This window comes from Mustela nigripes, chromosome 13 (assembly GCF_022355385.1).
Source record: "Mustela nigripes isolate SB6536 chromosome 13, MUSNIG.SB6536, whole genome shotgun sequence".
Classification (NCBI taxonomy): Eukaryota; Metazoa; Chordata; class Mammalia; order Carnivora; family Mustelidae; genus Mustela; species Mustela nigripes.
In genome coordinates, this window is record NC_081569.1 from 11,523,032 (window position 1) to 11,543,887 (window position 20,856).

At 47.0% G+C, this 20,856-nt stretch overlaps 1 long non-coding RNA gene across 4 annotated transcripts; it reads left to right on the forward strand.

The window, feature by feature from the left end:
* Positions 1-8: 8 nt before the first annotated feature.
* On the forward strand, positions 9-14,749 carry LOC131999072 (uncharacterized). 4 transcript variants are annotated; one of them, XR_009399004.1, is made up of 5 exons: positions 9-98; positions 1,430-1,545; positions 9,560-9,674; positions 13,157-13,308; positions 14,468-14,749. It is a non-coding gene; the product is annotated as an uncharacterized LOC131999072 (long non-coding RNA). The 4 variants fall into 4 exon arrangements; XR_009399001.1 differs by having other exon boundaries at positions 14,498-14,749; XR_009399002.1 differs by having other exon boundaries at positions 1,430-1,539; positions 14,498-14,749.
* Positions 14,750-20,856: the final 6,107 nt, after the last annotated feature.

Here is a 20,856-nt window from a genome sequence, read left to right on the forward strand (position 1 = left end):
CGCAGCCCGCGCTCGGGAAACAACTGCGGAGTCGGGCTGCTCGGGCCAGCCCCCTCCCTCGCCCGGCCCCCGCCCGCCGCCGCCGAGCGCGTAGCGAGGTTCGTTTGCGCGCTAGGGGAGGGGGCGGGCCAGGCGCCCCGGGCGCGGGCGGGGGGCGAGCGTGGGCGGGGCTGGCGGGGAGGGGACGCGGGAGGAGGTGGGGGAGCGGGCTCGGATGGCCCCGCCCCGCCGCGGCCCCACCCTCCCGCACCCGCACGGGTTGGGGGGCAGGGGTGGGTGGCTGGGTGCGCACGCGGTGAAGTCGGGACTTGCCGAAGTGCACCCGTTGTCGCGGGGAGGTGGGGGCGGGTCGTAAGGGCGGCGACCCTCGAGGCGCCTCCAACTTTCCAGATTTCCCGTTGGGATGCTGGGAGGGCATGTTTTCTACCTTCAGTTCTCTGCTGGTCAACGCGGGAGTTGCTCTGAGGTTTCTGGAATATAGTCACGTCCAGAAGAAACGCCTCTGCTCCCTGCGGAGACGCACCTTTGTTCTACTGAGATGTTAGTTTTGTCTAAGATTTTTCTTTAAAAGAATTTATACACATGTAATACCTTCCTGTGTACAATTCTACACAACTCGGGCGTATCTAGAGTAAAAAGAAGAGCGTATCCCATGCCCTCCCCACTGCAGCTGCTTCCCAGAGGTAACCTCGGGTCAGAGCGTGATCCTCTGCGGTTCTCTCCAGTCCCTGCTTTTACATGCAAACGCACAGACTGCAAGTGAATTCTCACGGGCTTTTCAAAAGAATGTTTCAGCCACACAGCGCAGGCACACACTGGGAGGCTAGCGGTAAGTCCCCAGAGGCTTCCGGAGTCCCCTTGCAGTGAACAGCACAGAGCCACCCAATGCCGTGTGCAAATCTGAAACCCCAGCTGGGGCATGAAGTCAGCCTAAACACACAGCTCACGCCCAAATTAGCATTGCACGGTTAGAGAGATTTGCCAGTGCGTTTGAGACAGGGTTATGACCTTCCCGTTCCTCCTGAAAACAAGCTGTCTTGGATTATGATACGATGAGAATTCGGATTTGCACAATGAAAAGGTATCCTCCGCATTAAAACACGATCGTTATTTATGCTTGTGGTCTCGAGGGATGTGGGTTTAACTCAATATTCTGCGTTTTATTGGCCAAGTGTATTGAAATAATCTATGGTGGGGAGGTACATAAAATCCATTGATTTAGCAGGAAGGGATTAGATACTGGGATGGGCAGTTTCTATAATTAGTTCTGACCTTGGGCAAGATATTTAGCTCTGCTGGGCCTCAGTTTCTTTAGGTATAAATACAGGAGTTTTGCTCTGTGTGTGTGTGTGTGTGCACGTGTGCGCGCGTACGTGTGCGCTGCAGACCTAATAGCGAATAACTGATCCCTTCCCCGTTCTCATTTCAGCTCAACTCCAGTATCTCTTCTTTAGGGAATGGCTCTCCCAGCACCCCATGCTTTTCCTGACAAACCCTGATCTCACTCCGTGATTTTGTGTCCTCTAGGATGACCTTTCTGTAAGTGTAAGTATAGGTCTCTCCCACTAGACTGCAAGCACTGTGAGGAAAGGTCCTCATCGGATCTCCAGTGTCTGGCACATAATAGAACGCTAGAAGGATCTCTGACCATCACCCGGATGGTGGATCTCTTATTACTCTTCCAGATTGCTTGACATTGATGTTGGTAAAGCATCTGTTAAGTGGAAACATCTCATTTTACAGTGAAGCCTTTGGAAAGTACCCAGCAGGGTTTTCCCATCTTGGGGGACCAACAGTTTCCCTGTCTTGAGAAAGGGCAGATAATTCTTAGCTCAACCACAGGCTGTGGAGACAACCCACTGTTATTTACCTTGATGAGCGGAGGCTCCTGTGGAGAAGGCAACGAATATTAATGCTGCTCATTAAGTATTTGATTAAGTTGGAACCATGCATCATAGGTAGTCGCAATGCACACATGAGCGCTCAGAGCTAAATGAGGCCGTGGGGTGTGTTTATGGCGCGAATTAACAAATGTACATGCTTTCAACGAACAATCTAGAAACATTCCTAATAGAAAGCTCCAGGGAATGCTTGTCTTTCTTTGCTGCAGAGAGCCTGAATTCCTTAAAAATAGGAACAGGAAATAGGCTAACCTGGGTTCAAGTGCTAAAAAAAAAAAAAAAAAATAAAGAAAAAAAGGCCATGAAGAAACAAGGGGTAGGGAAGTGAAGGCAGTGAGGGTCTAATTCAGAGCAAGAGTCATGTCTGTGTTAGTTTCTCTCTCATCACCCATGCACAGGTTAGAATCTGGCCTTATAATTGTATAGGAAAACGGGAGAGCTGGGGCTCCCATCCTGTCTTGGCCACTGTTTCCTCTTCCTCTTCTCTCTCTCTCTTTAATCAGGGATATGTGCAGTGGCTGGTTCCCCCTCCATGCCCCTTCTGGAAGCCCCGACTTTGTGCAGAGAGCTTTCACCTACAGAAAAGTGTACAGCGTCAGTGGGGCCTCCGGACTGGAGCAGGAGGAAGGAGGCCCCATGCCCAGTGCAGGGAAAGTGGGTACTACCAGGGCATGGGGGCAATTTGCTGTCTCTGGCTGCTTCAAATGGGGGGTGGCGGCTGCAGGCCGAGCGGGTACCCTGGGAAGGTGGATTCCTGGTGAAACCCATGAAGGGATTCTTTCCCGCTGACAATACCATGCCAAGTAAATTGGAAGGACTCTTCACTCAGGGTTGGCATTGGGGGCTGTGCCTTTGGATGGGGGGATCACCCCATTATGGGTTCCTGGGTAAATTGCAGTTTCAGAAGTAAACGGGCAGCTTATAGGAGAAGCAGGTCAGAAGCTCTCATAGGAGCCTGTTAAAGAAGGAGGGACTGGCTGTCCCACACTTGGCCTCAGTAAGACGTCGGGAGGGAATGGGTGCTGGAGACCTGTTTGTTCAGCACAGACCGGAAGAAGCCGTGTAGGCTGGACACATCTCAGGCATTATCTGCTCTTATAAATCCAGCATGCTTCGTGTCCGGGAGCTCTCCACAGCGGGTGTCGTGCTCAACCCTGTGGCAGGCATTTACTTAAGGAAAACAGCCTCTCCCCTTCATATACTTGCAGTCTGGTGCGAGACAGGAAAGAGGCTGAGAAGGTCTCCATGGCTGCATGGTGTGGGCGGGATTGTGCGTGCCTCAGCAGCCCTATCTGATCTCTCTTCCTATCTCATTGTAGTAAAACCAATGCTTTTGCAAGTGTGGCTTGAAGGCCCATTTCCCCACCTTCCCTTCCCACCAGATCGTGCTCAAAAGCCCCCATGGATGCTTAGGGCTTGACACTGCAAGGTAGAGGGGAACAAGAGACAGAAGGAAAGTAAGTACAAATTCAAGGTCATGGGATTTAGAAGGTAGGTGTATTTATTGCTAGTTGGAAGGATTAGGAAAGTCTTCACGGAAGAGGTCTCCCTTGAGATGATCTCTGATAGATGGATTTGAGTTTAGTGTGGGGGCGCATGGGAAGGAGCGTGAGAATTCCGGGGGGAAGAATCACATGAAAAAGGCATGGGGATGGGAAAAGGTCAGTAAGTTCAATAAGGAGTGATTAAATCTAGTGCGAATGTGGGTCCTGGAGGAGAGATGTGATAGGGAAGGGAGTTGAGGGCTGTATCGTGGAGAACGTTGGTTGCAGAATGAGTAATAGGGAGCCATCGAAGGTTACTGAGCAGAGGAAGGATGCAGATAAAGCCTTACTTTTTGGTAGGTCAGTGGAAGATGGTTTGGAGAAATAGGAGGTGGGAGACCAGCAAAAGATCCTAATAGTCTTGGTATGATGTTATCAGAACATGACTCAAGATGCTGAGTGTACAGGGAAGTAGGGGCTGATGGAGGACCCACATGCTTCACTGGGAGCTGGAGGGATGTCAAAGTATCAGAGAGAGTAAATGCTCATTACAGAGACTGGGAAGTCATGAGGACAAGCTTGGAAGGAGTAGGTGTGGATGGCCATCAGACCGACGGTCATGGTCTCAGCATTGGAGGGAGCCTCAAAACTGTCCTGAGGGCATTACTTGATTTTCCATATTTGATATTATGGTCATGGGTTGAAGCCAAAAAAAATCCAGTGCCTGTGCCCATCATGAAAAAAAAAAAAAAAAAAGCCTAATGAATTCACTGTTGCTTTTTATAGCTTTTTTTCCTATAGCCCAGTTGTTGGCTGTGTAACGGTAAGGACCATAATCAAGGCACACGAGGATTATTTTGTTTTTGGTTTTGTACTTCGTTATTGTTAAGAAAGTGGATGGGGTGCCTGGGTGGCTCAGTGGGTTAAAGCCTCTGCCTTAGGCTCAGGTCATGATTCCAGGGTCCTGGGATTGAGTCCCACATCGGGCTCTCTGCTCAGCAGGGAGCCTGCTTCCTCCTCTTTCTCTCTCTCTCTCTCTCTGCCTGCCTCTCTGCCTACTTGTGATCTCTGTCAAATAAATTAAAAAAAAAAAAAAAAAAAAAGGGGATGACCAGCCTCCAGAACAGAAAGCACATAAAGCAGTCCTTCACTGTTGTGCGTGAGCTTGGACAGCAGAAGTAGGTGACTGGAACACAGACTTTTCCATGAGGCCTTGACTGTGCTTTGCTGGCTGGTTTAGCCATGAGAGTAGTTGGAAGGTTTGGGCAGCCACAGTTGCAGGAGAACAGCTGGGATGTGGTCAGCGAGCATATCCACCCGCCCCACAAGAGCACCCGCAGAAGCCCGTCCTTGACAATTTAGAAACCTTGAGGCCAGCTGGCCTGCTGCGTTCCTTCATGGCGACTTGGCAAAGAAGGCAGGCTTGCTGACTTCTTTATCTCGAGGCAGGATCGGCTTGGGTTTTGTTTTGCAGTCACTGGCTCAGTGCCAAGTCTGCCAGAACATTCTATATGAGCTATAGATACTTCCTCCATCCTCATGACGCTCTTTGAGGTGGGTGTCTTTCTAGGGAACTGAGGTTTAAAGAAGTTTCGTGAGTTGAACAGCACGTAGTAGAGTCAGGATTGGAATCTGCGTCCATCTGAATCCCAAACTGGTACATTTCTCACTACTAAGTGTGTGCCCCGCCTTTTCCTTCCCGTCCTTTCTCCATCTTTCCTGATGGCCTTATGGAAACACCTATGCTCACCACTGTGGGGAACAGGTTTTTACCCTACTTTCTGCAGTGCTGCGGAAGCTGGTGGAGTATGACTGTATTGTCACCTCCAGCCAAAAGTATCCAGTGTCCACAAGGCAAGCTCTGTAAGCAGATTGGTTTCCTAGTGGACTCCGGAGAGCTTTGTCACACTTGTGAACCATGGAGAAGTGCAGGGAGATACTGGGTTTATTTTAGTATTCAGTGGAATTTACCAGGAAGTAACTGAGTCACACCTATTTCAGGGGAACTTAACGTTGGTCTCTAAATTTGGAACCTGTGGGAAGAAGCGCACAGTCTGATATAAATAAATTGTCATCATGATCGACTAGGGTGTTTGGCTTGCTCCCTGACAAACCCACCACGTTTTTGAAAAGTAAAATGATTTATTAACGTATGAAAGCCAGAGCCCGTGCTCCCCAGAAGCTGGTCTTTCTGGAACAAACCCAGTTCAATAATAATAATAAATAAAATTGGTCTTTTCCCAGAAGATTTAACAATAGATTGGAGGATTGTTAAGTTTTGCTTTATCAATTGTTAAGCATTTATCAAGAAAGAATGTAACACTTCAAATATTTTTATAAATAATTGTATGTAAAAAATTTCTCATGCATGGAGGTCTTGTTGATTTTGGTTTCCAACTTAAACTGGCTTTATTTATTTATTGTTTTTTAAGATTTATTTATTTTAGAGAAAGAGGTGTGTGCAAGGGGGCACACAGAGAGAGAATCTCAAGCAGACTCCTCACTGAACCTGAGCCCAACGTGGGGCTGAATTTCATGACTCTGAGATCACAACCTGAGCCAAAATCAAGACTCAGATGCCCCGGATGCGTGGGTGGCTCAGTGGGTTAAGCCTCTGCCTTCGGCTCAGGTCATGATCTCAGGGTCCTAGGATCGAGCCCCGAGTTGGGCTCTCTGCTCAGCAGGGATTCTGCTTACCCCTCTCTCTGCCTGCCTCTCAGCCTACTTGTGATCTCTGTCAAATAAAATAAAAATTGTTTAAAAAAAAAAAAGGAAAAAAAAGATTCAGATGCCCAACTTACTGAGCCACAAGGGCACCCCTAAACTGGGTTTTGAAGGTACTCCTAGGAGTGCATGAGGCATGGACTCTGTTCCACAGAATAGACACGTTTAGCCATGGACAGGAGTAGGGAAACTCAAGGGTCTACCTGTTGTCTGGAGGTACTGTTTGACGGGCTCAGTTAGTGTTTAATGACAGAGACCACTGGTATTTAAAATAGATGGATCATGTCGAGGTGATGTATCAATTAACATAAGGCTGGAATGCTGTACCAAGAAACCTGGCAATGGTATGACTTAAAGATTAGAGTTCTATCCTTCCTCTCTCACACACCCAGGCTAGGTGGGCTTTCCAGGCTGGAGGCAGGCTCAGGGCCATGTGGTCATTCAGGGATTCAGGCTCCTTCTGAGTCATTGTTCCACAACCCCCGCAAAGACTTACTGCGATCTGCCTCATTGAAGCCGGCACACTGCCAAGCCCGGCTTGCAGCCTGCAGGAAAGAGAAAGGGTGTGGAGGAGCCACACTCTTCATTTCCTCTAAGACTCCACTGGAGAAAGTTGAATGTCCATACCAGCTGCAAGGGAGGCTGGGAAATTAGTGTGGGTAGGCGGCCATTGTTCTCCTTCCGTGCAATGAGGGAGCTGAGATTTCAGTGCTTAACTAGCCGTATTTGCGGGTCAGCTAGCAGCTGGATACATCTCGATGATCCAGCATAGTGGAGAGGAGGACAAGCTTGCTCTGAACCCCAAAGTCCTGGGTTTGAATCCTCGCTCTGCTGTTCTGAGCTGGGAAGGTCACCTCATCTCTCTGAGCTTTGCCTGTTTCCATGGCTGTGCCCTCCTTACAGGGCCGTTGGGAGGATTGTAACACAGCAGGTGCTCAATGACCTCCCTTGCAAGGAATGAAAAGCAGCTGGAGGTAGTTTGAGGAGAGGAAGACTTAGTTTACGGGGCTGATCATCCCACAAAACCCGAAGGCAGGGCGTATGGATGAACCTTGGCAGGGAAGTGGAGCTGGAAGCATCTGGAACAGGAGGGACGAGGGGGAAGTCCTCCGAGTCACCCATCCACTAGCAAATACTGCTGGTACTGACTCCGCAATAAATCCTGACCGTATCCAATTTCTCTCCATTGCCACGTGCCCCTCAGGTCCAAGCCACCCTGAGACCTGGCGTGGACGATTGCAGCAGCCCGGGTGACCTGATTCCCTGCCTCCATCCTTGGCTCTTACATTCGTTCTTGCACACAGCAGCCAGTGTGAAGTTTAGTAACACTGATGAGATCATACCTCCCGTTTGAGACCTGCAGTTCTTCCCATAGCACGTAGAAAAAATTCCCAGCTTCTTACCCTGGTTTAACGATCCCCACATGATCCAGCTCCAACCCCCTCTCTGTCTTTATCTACCATACTGTCCCTCCTTCACTTGGCTTTAGCTACATGGTCTAGCTAGGTCTGACCATGTTGTCTAAAGCTCAGTCCTGCCTCAGGACCTTTGCACAAGCTGTTTTTGATGCCTGGACCACTCTCACTCCTTTCTCCTTCTCTTACTGGCATCTCAGTTTAAAATTCAGAAACATCTCTGTTATGTCTCCTACTTTAATTCCCTGCCTAGCAGTTTCACACTATAATAATTGTCTCATTAACTTTTTATTGTTGTCCAATCCCCAGGCCCCATCACTGCAATAAATGCAATCTTTATGAGTGGGGTGCTATCTGTCTTGGTCTTTGATGCATTCTTCTTGCTTAGTAATATTTATTGATTGAAATGATGAATTAGGGACGCCTGGGTGGCTCAGTTGGTTAAGCAGCTGCCTTCGGCTCAGGTCATAATCCCAGCGTCCTGGGATCGAGTCCCACATCGGGCTCCTTGCTCAGTAGGGAGCCTGCTTCTCCCTACTCCCTTCTGCCTCTGCCTGCCATTCTGTCTGCCTGTGCCTGCTCTCTCCCTCTTTCTCTCTGATAAATAAATAAAATATTAAAAAAAAAAGAAATGATGAATTAAGCAAAAAAAAATACACTCGCCATTATTTTTTTTTTTTAAAGATTATTTATTTATTTGAGAGAGAGAAAGAGAGAGCACTTGGAAGTGGGGGGAGGAACAGAGGGAAAGGAACAAGTAGACTCCATGTTGTGAGTGTAGAGCCTGACACAGGGCTGGATCTCATGACCCTGAGAGCATGACTTGAGCCCAAACCAAGAGTCAGATGCTTAACGACTGAGCCACCCAGGTGCCCCTATGTTTACTATGCCTGAAACTCTTTTACAACGGAACAGTATATTTTGAACTGCTTTCCATTTCAACAAATACACAACTACCATCCTGTTACCCTGTAAGCGTCCCCTGTTCTATCACTTAGGTATACTGTAACTGATTTCATCAACCCCTTCTGTTGGGGTATTTATTATCTTTTTATTTTTATTTTTTAAAGATTTTATTTATTTATTTGACAGAGAGAGACACAGTGAGAGAGGGAACACAAGCAGGGGAGCAGCAGAGGGAGAGGAAGAAATAGGCTTCCCGCCCAGCAGGGAGCCCAAAGCAGGGCCTGATCACAGGACCCTAGAATCATGACCTGAGCCAAAGGCAGACCCTTAACAACTGAGCCACCCAGGCACCCCTCTGTTGGAGTATTTAAAGACCATCCTTACATAAGAATATCTCTGTATATTTGTCATTATTTCCTAGAATGCATTTGTGCAGGTGTCGTGATGGAAGATATGCAGGTTTCTGAGGTTTGCTAAGTGGAGAAAAACTGACTTCTAGAAAAATGGCCATTGTTTGTACTCCTTCTCTGGGGTCAGCTTCCTCAGACCCTAGGACACAAGATCGACTGTAACATTATTTTGTCAATTGGATACACTAGACATACATGCACTATATCACTCATTGAATCTCACTGTTTCAGTTCACATTTTTAAAAAGTTACCAGTTGCATTCACTATTTTACATCTATTTATCGGCCCTTTGTATTTCCGTCTTTTATCTTTTCTGGTGGCCTGTTCACCAGCTTGTCCCTTTTCAGAATGAGCTTCATCTGCAAGTGCTGTTTCTTGATGATCTTTTTCCTCATGTGCCCTCAGAGGCACACGTTCAGGTGGAAGAACATTTGCAAGGAGGAGGGAAATTGATTCCGGCCTGGCCCGCCAAGCTCCCGAGAGGCCCTGTCCTTCCTCCCATTAGAATATAAATTGGCCATGGCTGATGCTGCTGGAAGCAATGCCCAAAACGTGCATTTGCAAAGAAAAGCCAACAGTGACTAAGAGGCTAGGCTTATATAACCTGGGTCAGGGGTGTGTCCCCCCTTGGGAATAACATGGGGCCTTCCCTCCTGGTGCAAAGCTGTGGCATCAGCATCTTCATCCGAATGAAGGCTTCTATTTCTCCATTCTGCAGGTCTGTGCGGAGCCGTGTACACAGCGATCCGATGGGCATCCAGCGCAGACTACGTGGTGTCCAGTGATGCCTTACTGGGTCTTTGTGGGGCATTTGGAGCGACTAAGGCTTGGTGGTAAGATGAAAGCAGGCAGCCTTCCTTGCACAGTGGACCCAGGAACAGGCTATACTGCAGAGCAGGCTGCCCTTTGGGCCAGGCCTCTGTCACCCCTGAAGTCAAAGATTCAGACTTAAGTTGACCTGGGAAACCCATCCTTAAGGGGTAAATAACGGCCTCGACTTTGGTTGTCTGTCCGTCACGCTTCTACTCTTTCTCCAGGGAGGGGATGGATTTCAGAAGAGCCAATTTATGCTCTTACCTACGTTTCCCAGAGTAGCTCCCAGCAGAACATCGGGGCCCTTGAACCCACTGCTCTTTGCTGAGCAATGATGGAGATGTAGCCTGGGTCCCTGCACACGGCAGAGGGAGGGGACTTGTACCCAAACCAGGGCTTCTGGAGCAGTGGTTGGCTTTTCAGAAAGCTTGAGGTTCGTCGTCCACTGCTGGGCTCTTTCGTACTCGGGAGGGTTTCTCTTTCTGTGTGGTGTGTTTGCATACCTATATTTGTGCCCGAGTTCAAGTGCTTTTTCTTAAAAAGTGCTAGCAGAAAGTAGTTCTTTTAAAAATATCCTTTCTTTCCTAGGGGTGCCTGGGTGGCTCAATGGGTTAAGCCTCTGCCTTTGGCTCAGGTCATGATCTCAGGGTCCTGGGATCGAGCCCCGCATTGGGCTCTGCTCAGCAGGGGGCCTACTTTCCTCCTCTGTCTGCCTGCCTCTCTGCCTACTTGTGATCTCTCTCTGTCAATAAATAAATAAATAAATAACCTTAAAAAAAAAATCCTTTCTTGACACAACAAAGAGCTAACAAATGCATATATATTTCTCCATTTTTTCCCCCTGAAAATCTGTGAACTCCCCCAAATCATTGGCTCTACAGATTTCAGGGAGAGGCTCTCCATGTAATTGTGCCTACGACATTCTGTGTTAACGGGAGGCTTGGGGGACTTCTTACATTAAGCCTCAAAAGAATGACACCACCTCCTTTCAGTTGCTGAGAAGGCCTTTTCCTTACCCAGGGTGGGAACTGGGGCACCTCCATCACTCTGGGGAGGGGCAGTGATGCCAAATTCCGGAGGGCCCCCGGGTTGGCACAGATGTGGGAGGTGGCACAGGGTGTGTGGTGGGGGTGTGAGGTCCTTGGATCACAGGCCCGAGAAGATTCTGGAAGGAAAACTGAGGAAGCAGAGTAAGAGCGGTGTCTTCTCGACGACTCTCTCCCTCTCCTTCCCTACCTCCTGGCTTCCTCAGACGGCTTCCCTTTAGGGATCTCAGGGCCTCCAGGGAAATTTTATGCAGCGGAAGTTAACTTGCCTGTTTTTAAATAACCAGGGTCTGGACATCGGATTTTTAATTTTAGAAAACTCCAAAAATAAGGCATAAAGACAAATATAAGAAAATCGAAGCTTTCCAATTTTTCCCATTGTTGGAAAAGCACGATAAAGCTTTCGGAACCAAGAGCTGGAAAACAGAATCAGCTAAATGGTTGCAGAAGGACAGCAGGCAGGGGTCCCCTTGTTGTCCCCTGTGTCATCATCTTTGCTAATTCTCAGTACAGGAGACTTCAGGGGACTTGTTATAAGATAAGAGCCCAGTGTCGAATTCCTGAGACAACAGTTCCCTCCGGTCTACAGTGAGATCTTGGATCTGACCTACGGCTTCCGTGTCACAAAGACTCAGTGATTGCAACAGAGCAGGCCGAAGCTTGTCCTCCCCCCCCCCCCGCTCCCTCCCAAAGAGAACCTCAATTTCTTTGCAATTATATTTAAGCAGCCATTTTATGAGATGCCAGAGGCAAGGCTGGACTCCATAGTCACTGTGTTTTGGCCAAGTCCAGTGCAGGCTGTATTATACGTGGACAGGTACAGCCCGGTGCTTTGGGGCACTGAGTCAGTCCTACGGAGACCCCATGATTTGCTCTTCTGCCTGTCTTGGTGTTTTCATACTACAGAGGTGGGGGTAGTGGTAGGGGGTGGAGTGAGGGAATTGTGCTTTTGGAGAACAGTAATTCTACCGTCTTTATAAAGGCAGCAAAGGAAATCTCACAGCAGGTGTGGGAAAAAGCCCCTGGGGTGCACAGCTGGCAGCATTTTCCCCCGAGGGGTGAGTGGGGCATGGAGGGGGTCCAGGCACAACTCAGAGGGGATTGGCCCTGGGGAAGGTGGGCTTCTGCAAGGGGTAGTCTGGGCAGGAGGATTCTCAAGTTCAGCAGGAAGGTCTACAGCCACCTGTTACCTACAGAGGAACTGGTGGGAAAGCCTGGGGGCAGGCGGAAGGGCAGGGAGTCTCCCAGGGCAGCAGGTGGAAGGTCGCCTTCATTGAAAGAATATCTGGGGACCCCAAGGGCGGGGGCTTCAGAGCAGTGGAGACCCCTTGTCCCCAAGGAGACGAACTAGCCAGAAGTCACGGCCACTTCTAGATGATTAAACATTCTGTATGCTCTTACACCAGTTTGAGAGATTTTCTTATCTCCCTGAAAAGTAGTCATAATGGAAAAATCTAAAATTACATTTTGTAAACAGATCTGTGAAATTATAACCCAATCTACCTATAACTGAAAAATAACACTTAGGTGTGTGAGGGGAGTCATGTGCTCCTGGAAATTCTTGGTGTGCATGTGGATTGTTGGGTCCTCTGCAGCGGTCCCCAGATGCCTGGGGTCCTCGGCCTACCAGGGGAACCAGTAAACTAGAAGTTCAAAAAATCAGGTCCCTCCCCTGCAAAGTTTAGTGGAGGAAATTGAGGAGCTTACAAATCCATGTTTTCAGCCCAGGTTCAGTCCTGATTTTGAACACTCATATCCAAATGCTCTGAGTGACCTGGATGTTTCATAGGCAAACCTCAACATTGCCAGACCGAATTCTATTCTGGATTCCTCTGTCTTCCTCGGCAGGAAGTCTCCTCCCCGTATCTCACTGGTTGCCATGTTTGGCCCATTTTATTTCCTAAAGCCTTTCTGGACTCCTCCAAGCCCACCCCTCTCTGTCCATTGGCTTCCAAGGCCCAGCTCAGGCCCCCAGTGGCTGTCACCAAGGACTATGGGAACCCCTTCCAATAACAACCCTTCAGAAGTGCCCATTTTGCCACTCACTCCCGTGCTTAACACCTCACCCCATGAAAAAATGCTCAGCATCAGTCGTCATTCGCAAAACGCACATCGGAATCGGGAGACACCACTACACACCTATCAGGATGGCCAACATAAAACCAGGGACATCACCAAATGCTGGTGAGGACACACCCAAGCTACATCGCTCATACGTTGTGGGTGGGAATGTAGAATGGACCAGAGCTCACAAACACATTCTGGAAAACCGTTGGGCAATTACTTAAAAAACAAACAAACAAACAAACAAACAAACATGCAACTACTAGAGACCCCAGCAAGGGCATTTCTGAGCACTTACCCCAGAGGAATAAAAACTCATGTTCACCCAGAGCCCTATCCTCAAAAGTTCAGAGCAGCTTTATTCGTAATAGTCCCAAACTGTCCTTCCATAGGCCAGATGTCCCTTAATAATAGGTGGTTAAGCAAACTGGGACACAGCCATGGAGCGTACCCAAGAATGAGAAGGAGCCAGCCGCTGAGACCTGTATCAGATTGGATGCACCTCCAGGAAATGATGCTGGGTGCAGAAGATCAAACCAAGAAGGTCTGTATGAGTGAGATGAAGGTATGATTCCATTCACATGCCATTCTTGAAAGGATACCATTTTGTAAATGGAGGACAGGGGTTTGGGATGGGGAGCAGGGTTGGAGGGGTGTGGATGTGATTATAAAAGAGCAGCATAAAGGATCCCTGTGGTGGGACTGTCCTAGCTTGACGGTGGTGGTGGATACCCAAACCCATTTGGGCAGTAAAATTGCACACACACACACACACACACACATACAAGTAGAATGGGGGAGTCAGAATACATTAATTGTACTAGTGTAAATATCCTGGCTGTGATATTGTACCAGAGTCTTACAAAGAATTACCAGGGGACAAACTTTACCATAGGTAAAGTATAAGGTTTTTTCCTTTCCTTTTTTTTTTTTTTAAAGATTAAAAAAAATTTTTTTTTAAGTAATCTTTATACCCAGCTTGGGGCTTGAACTCACAACCGAGATCAGGAGTTGTATGCTCTACTGACTGGAGCCAGTCAGACACCCCAGAAAATTTTCCATATTATTACAACCATGAATCTATAATGAGCTCAATTTAAAAAACTGTTAAAATGTGAAAATGTGTTTGTGTTAAAATGTATGTAGGTGGTGAAACGTACATAACAGGAAATTGACCATTGTAGTCTTCTTAAGTGGTACTTCCGGGCATTTAGCACATTCACATTGGTGTACAGTTATCACTACCGTCCGTCTCCAGAACTTCTGCACCTTCCCAGCTTACTCTCTGTACCCAATAAAAGCTAACTTCCCATTTTCCCTTTCCCTATACACTGGGAAGAAACACTAAACCCTCCAGAGCATCTCACCATCCACGGCACGACCTTTCTCAGTGACCTTGATCTGCCCTTGTTCCGCAGGCTCATCTGCCCACGGTTCCCTGCACCCTGTCTTGCTTTATCTCATCCTTGTCGGGATACCTCCTCTCCACCTTGCAGATTCTATTTCAGGGTCCTTCTGAGGTCTGGGAGGAGGCCAGTGTGTTTACACAGTCATACCTTTTTGTCAATTTGCAAAAATAAAATATTTTCATTGCAATCAGGAGCCACCTTGGGCATGTCCCGTCCTTGTCCCTCACTGCCCCTGCCATACCTAAAGTTGTTGACTACTTCCTATGTTTTATCTGTTACATGTTTTCTTTTCAGGTTGGCTAAGCTTGGATTTTTTTCTTTAAGGAATTTAAGTGTCTTGAGAATCTCTGCCCATGATGAAGCTGTTCGAGCCTTGCAGTGTAGGATGTGTTGAGAGCTCCAAAATATATTTTCGAAGACTTGGAAGAGGAGATCGAACATAAATGAGAAGCATTCAAAGCTTACGCAAAAAAGTTGATAAACCTTCAATATGCATTTTTCTTAGAATTTGGAAGGATGCTTTGGAACATGTCAATAAAAGAAGTGAGAAAACACAGACTCCTAATTTGGATGAAAATGAACCTATTGTGTCGTCTTTAAATTTATTAAAGAACTGAGAGCAGCATAAGTGTACAGAAATTGGATTCCCATGTCGTACGCCCAAAGTGAATGTAACATGTGGTCAACTCTACTCCAGTGAACTAATATAAAATAATAATGGGAAACCAAACAAAAAAGAGCTGAGAGCAAATTAACGGATTATATACAAAATGTAATTTAAAAAACCATGAAATTGATAGAAATCATTCTGACGTTAAAGATTATGAAAAAATTTTAAAGATATGTCAAAGGTAGAAATTCATTAAGAGAAAGATATTCTCTTTCTAATGGAAGTGATGACTAGATTAGTTAACTGAAAGGATCAAACATTTGTACACATTGGGAAAAGATAGAAGTTTCTTGCTGATTTGCACACAAACATGGATATCAACAATATAATTTAAACTTAAAACACATAATATAATGAGGACATCGACAGCAAAGTGGTTAATGAGTTTCATCAATTCAGAGAATTTGAGGACAGCAAGATGAGTCACCGCCCAAGAAAACTCGGAATACCCTGAAATCTCACAGCTCATATATAAACCTTCAGAGGTTTTTCTCAGTTTTGACAATAATCCTGAAATTTACACAGCCGCCCCAGAAATTAGCAAGAAGTGCAAAGAATTGGTTCTAAACTGTTAAGAATAAAAATAAAATTTCTATCCACCATGGGAGAGGAAGGACAACATTATCCATTTTCTCTGTAAAAAATATTGCATTGTTATAGGATGGGGCAATCGAAGAGTGGGCAGGACAAACATATAGGGATGAAAGTATTGCAGAGGTGAATCAGGCAGATCATGAATGAAATTATTGTGTCTCTTTCTTTCTTTCCTTTTGTCTCTTTCTTTTCTTTCCTGCAAACTGTAATGTTTGCAGTATTTGATCAACTTTTTAAAATTTGCAGTGTGGTGTTTTCTTGTGCTAAGTGAATATTCATTTTGGCACCTAATTTTGTGTTCATAGATTTGTATCTGAAAGACACTCCCCAGATGACATGCGCCTCAGGTCCCACAAAATCTGGATCTATGCGCACTGCGCTTCTCTGCTCACCGCGCTTCTCTGCTCTTCTCTTAGCTGCATAACCGCCAGGCACGTTCTAAGACTCTTGTCTCATGTTGTCCTTCCTAACAGTAAAAAAGCAAACCCTGAAAACCTTTGCATATGTTTTTATTTTCCCTACTGTAAACAGTATCATATGATGGACAAGGATATATACCCAGGCCCCTGCTGGCTGGGTTTGAATTCCAGTAACTGGCCTGGTAGCTTTGTGACCTCAGGCAAATCCCTTATGCTCTACAACTCAATACTTTCTTCTGGAAAACCGGGATAATAGTTACATTCTTAAAATATCATTGTGATGGTAGTGATTTTAAAAAGTCTGGCATGTGTTTCCAGTATCTAGCAAGGTATCTGTCAGAAAGCCTGGTACGCAGTAGGTGCTCTATAAAGGTCAGGTTAATTTGAATGTGTGGACTGGTTGCAGTGTGGCTGAGGCCCATGGCTTCATAGAGTGTGACATTTTGTAAATTCATCTCTTTAGTCCTGGATTTTGTGAATATGAAACAGTGGTTTCCAAATTGAGATCTTCCGAGTTCCAAAATCCTGAGTTAGTAAACATAAAATAATATGTGATTTTATTACCTACTAAAGTGAACATTCAGGGAAGCTCAATTTCAGCTCTCTTGACAATTTCTTGGTTTTTGCTCTTGACTCTGATTCTTCAAATATTTTCTCTAAGCAAGCAGGATATAAATAGAAACAACATCCCAATTCCAGACTTTGTGATCACAAGCTCATGGTGATCTTATTATTAACAGTTGTCCATCTTTCACATCCTTATTTTCCTGCCCTTTGGAAGTATCCATGGTAACTTGCATTTTTATAAATCTCTAGATTCGGGAGGTATGTGTTTGTGATAGGTCATTTTGCGTGTTCACTTGGCTAGGTTATGGTGCCCAGTTTGCCCAAACACTAGTGCAGGGTACTTTTTAGACACGATTAACATTTGCAGTCAGTTGACTTTCTTTATTTACCTTTTTTGAGTCAGTTGAGTTTTAAAGAAAGTACCTTCCATGATGTGGGTGGGCCTTATCTAACCAGTTGAAGGCTACTGAGAGGAAGACGGGTTTAGCGATAAGAAGGCATTCTGCCTCCCCACCGAAACGTAGAAACCCTGCTTGAGTTTCCAGCCTGCTGGCCTCCCCAGCAAATTTTTTTGCTAGCCCCCACAATCATGTGAGCCAATTTCTTAAAATAAATCTGCTTGTATATATCCGGTTCCATTTCTCTGGAGGCCGTGACTAATACAGCACTCAAACAGGTCAGCTCCAGACATAGGAGGAGCGTGCATTCATTCTTTGGTTCATGTACACAGTAATAACTTCTATGCACACAGCATTCTAGAGGGCATTGGACATGATTTGTGTGAACTATCACAGGAAGCACGACGGGCTCATACTGTACGCTTCCCTGAAAATGCCCCGTAGAATCTAATTAAGCAACAAGGAAATCCGTATTACAGGAGCTGGGAGACTTATCCTAGGTTTGGTTAAAGGCCTCCTTTCTAGGAACTCCAGAGTCAACACTCGTCCCACTTAGAAGATGAGACTTTCAGCAGAATGTTCCAAAAATGAGATCCTGACCCATGCCGCAGCGGCAGAGATGGACCTCAAGGTCATCACGCTAAGTGAAATAAGCCAGTTGCAACAAGACAAATACTGTATAATTCCGCTTCTCTGAGGTGCCCGGAGTAGTCTGAGGCACAGACGCAGGAAGGATGGTGGTTGCCAGGGTTGGGGGAGGGGAGGATGGGGAGCAGTTTGGGATGATGAGAAAGTTCTGGAGACAGATGGTGGTGAAGGTCGCACGACAGTGTGAATGCACTTAATGTCGCTGAACTGTATGCTTTGAATGGTTGACATTGGTAAATTTGGTAAAAAATGGTACACTTTATGTTACACGTCTTTTCTTACCACCCTCCCTTTCCCGCCAAAGCTGTACAGGCTTTTCGAGGGCAAGGAGTCTGGGAACTTGATCCTGAGGCAACTTCACCATTCCGAAAGCCCCCGTGCCATTCTTTGGCTCCTAGCTGAGCCTGCACCTGTCTCCCTAACATCCCCATCTCAAGCCATTCATTTAGACAGGAATGTGGTCGCAACCAGGACAAACCCATCGGTGCCTGGAAGGACAGAATGGTAGTAGCACCGGGAAGCAGAACAAGGTAAGCCAGGAGAGCCGCTGGAAGCCTTCCTTCAAGCCACCCACTTGTTCCACTGGGGATGGGACAAGCATCCCCAGATCTGGCTTCCCCATCCTCTCCGCCAGTCATCTTGGAGCATGAGGATAGCGGTGCCTGGGGGACATGAATGCCAGACCCGCCTGGGTTTCTGAGACCACACTCCTCGCCCCCCATCCGTAAGGGTGAAGTCCAGCCTTCTTTCCATTACTGAGCTGCCACTTCAGACATCAGTCGGGACAACCATTCCCAGGACACCTCATTCTCACCTTGGAGGGCCAGGGGAAACCGGAGCTCGCAGCTTTCCCTCTGGGAGACAGAGTGTGGCGGCTGTGGGATATGGGAAGTCAGGAAGGAAACATAAGGCAGATTCCCTGGGACCTGCTGGCCTCTCAGCCGCCATGTGCTGCTGGCTGCGGCCGGAGCCACATTTTCCTGCAGACTTCTCACTTCTCCCAACGAGAAATGTTGCCCTTGAATCAAGACAGTGGTTAAATACCTCTAAATAATTAATCGTTCTCTTGAATTGGTGTTCTCTGCCTGCTTATGCTTTTCTGGCTGCTTTTGCTTGTCTTTCCCCCTTTTTGATTCAAAGATGGGATTAATAATTTATGAGCAGATGTGTGGTGCCATGCACTCACGCTCACACGCACGGGGGGAGAAGGCCCCTCCTTCCCCCTGCATGTGGGAATCGATAGGAGGGAAATCAGAGCCTCCAACATCAGACTCTTTCCTGCTCTTTCTGGAACAGAAATTAGGGTCAAGTCTATGTATAGGTTTGGCCTGGTTCAAGCTCAAGAGCTTCTTATTCTGTTCAACAACGTTGACAGGCGCTGGGTCCCCACAGACCTTAAATAGAGCAATAATACATTCTGTGACAAAGAGCTCCGAGGGGGAGAAATTAGGCAATGGAAAATGAATGTTATTTTTTAATTCAGCCAGGACTTCAAAAGGGGGGTGGGTAAGGGAATCTAATAAGGAGGCAGAGTTGCTGGAGAGAAGACTCTGGAACGTTTGCAGTCCCCGTTACTGAAGTTGGTGGCCCCCGAGAAATGGGGAGCAAAGCAGGATTGGACCAGGCACAGGGGATCGCTGGTGAATGTTTTAGGTGGGCCGATAAGAGACATCCCAAGGAAAGCTAGAATGGAACCGTGTGGGGAGAATGCCCCATTTTCAGAACGTCTGTAGGGACAGATGAAAAAGTGATCAACAGGTTTGCTCTGAGAAGGAGAACGGGGGCGGGGGACAGGACCCGCAGGACAGTCCCTGTCAACTAGACTGTTTCAGAACCTTTTTTTTTTTTTAAAGATTTTATTTATTTATTTGACACAGAGAGATCACAAGTAGGTAGAGAGGTGGCCAGAGAGAGAGGAGGAAGCAGGCTCCCCGCTGAGCAGAGAGCCCGATGCGGGACTCGACCCCAGGACCCTGAGATCATGACCTGAGCCCAAGGCAATGGCCTAGCCCACTGAGCCACCCAGACGCCCGACTGTTTCAGAACCTTGAATATCAGCGGCACTTGTGTGTGTTACTTTCCTACAAAAACCACGACAGATAAATAAAGACACGAGGGCACGAATCGGGGGCAGATTTAAAGAGGCTTCTTTGTGGTGAACGAAGAGAAGTCAGAAACGTGCAGATTGTGAGAGGACCTGTTTTCTGGTCTGTAAATATTTTGACAAAATAAATCTTATAAAGATGTAAAGGAGAGTTCCACGAGGCGGCACCGTACCCTGTGATTTTATGTGTCCGTCAGAGATGGCAGATTATCAGCTATTTCACACGGTCAGACCCAGGATATCTCCATCTTGGCACTGCGGATATTTTGATACTATTTTGCTGAGCTGTGGGACTGACCTACGTGATCTAGGTTGTTGAGTGGCATCCCTGACCTTGACTCACCAGAAGAGCATTAAATCAAGTGTGGGGCTTGGGCCCTCCTAATTCAGGTGCCCCGTTCAGCTGTGTGATGTAGACACCCATGAGGCTAACTCTGGTCTCCAGACATTGCCAAATGTGAGAACCACTGCTTTTTCTTTTTTTTTTTTTTAAAGATTTTATTTATTTATTTATTTATTTGACAGACAGGGATCACAGGTGGGCAGTGAGGCAGGCTGAGTGAGAAGAGGGAAGCAGACTCTCCGCTGAGCAGAGAGCCCGATGTGGGGCTCAATCCCAGGGCCCTGAGATCATGACCTGAGCTGAAGGCAGAGGCTTTAACCCACTGAGCCACCCAGGCACCCCAGAACCACTGGTTTAATCTAATAAACTTAGGTCTATTTAGACACATACTCAGAGTCACAGAGAAAGTCCATCTTTTGTTTTTTTTTTTTTTTGACAGTAAAGACACATTTATTATAAAATAATGTTTGTTTCATGATGAGAGTAGAAAAGTAACATTAGGAGCTATTAAAAAGGCTCTGGAGCTCAGTCTCTGAGGACTGAGGTGAGAGGCTTTTGCTTTACTCTGGGAGCAGAGCGTCCTGAGGCTCGCTGAGCTCAGGGGACAGGTGTGCACAGCACGCACGGGGAGTAAGCCGTTCCGGTCCTGCTGGAAGCCCAAGGTGCTTACACGGTCCGGACAAGATGCTTTGGCCACGACGATCGAAGGGAACTTGAGGGCCCCAAGGAACTGCTTTTGAGAAGGGCCAGGATGGGACAACCTTGTTCCTCCCAACACTGGATGTGGAACTGAAGGCTGGATCAGGCTAAAGGCTGATGGTCCTGGCTCAGAAGATGATGCCCAGTGGCCTTCTGCTCAGTTTGTTGCCCAAATGTCTGTGCCAAAGAAGAGTGGAACCTTTCCCAGGACAACCTGACCCACCAGTTCTCAGTGGTGTGG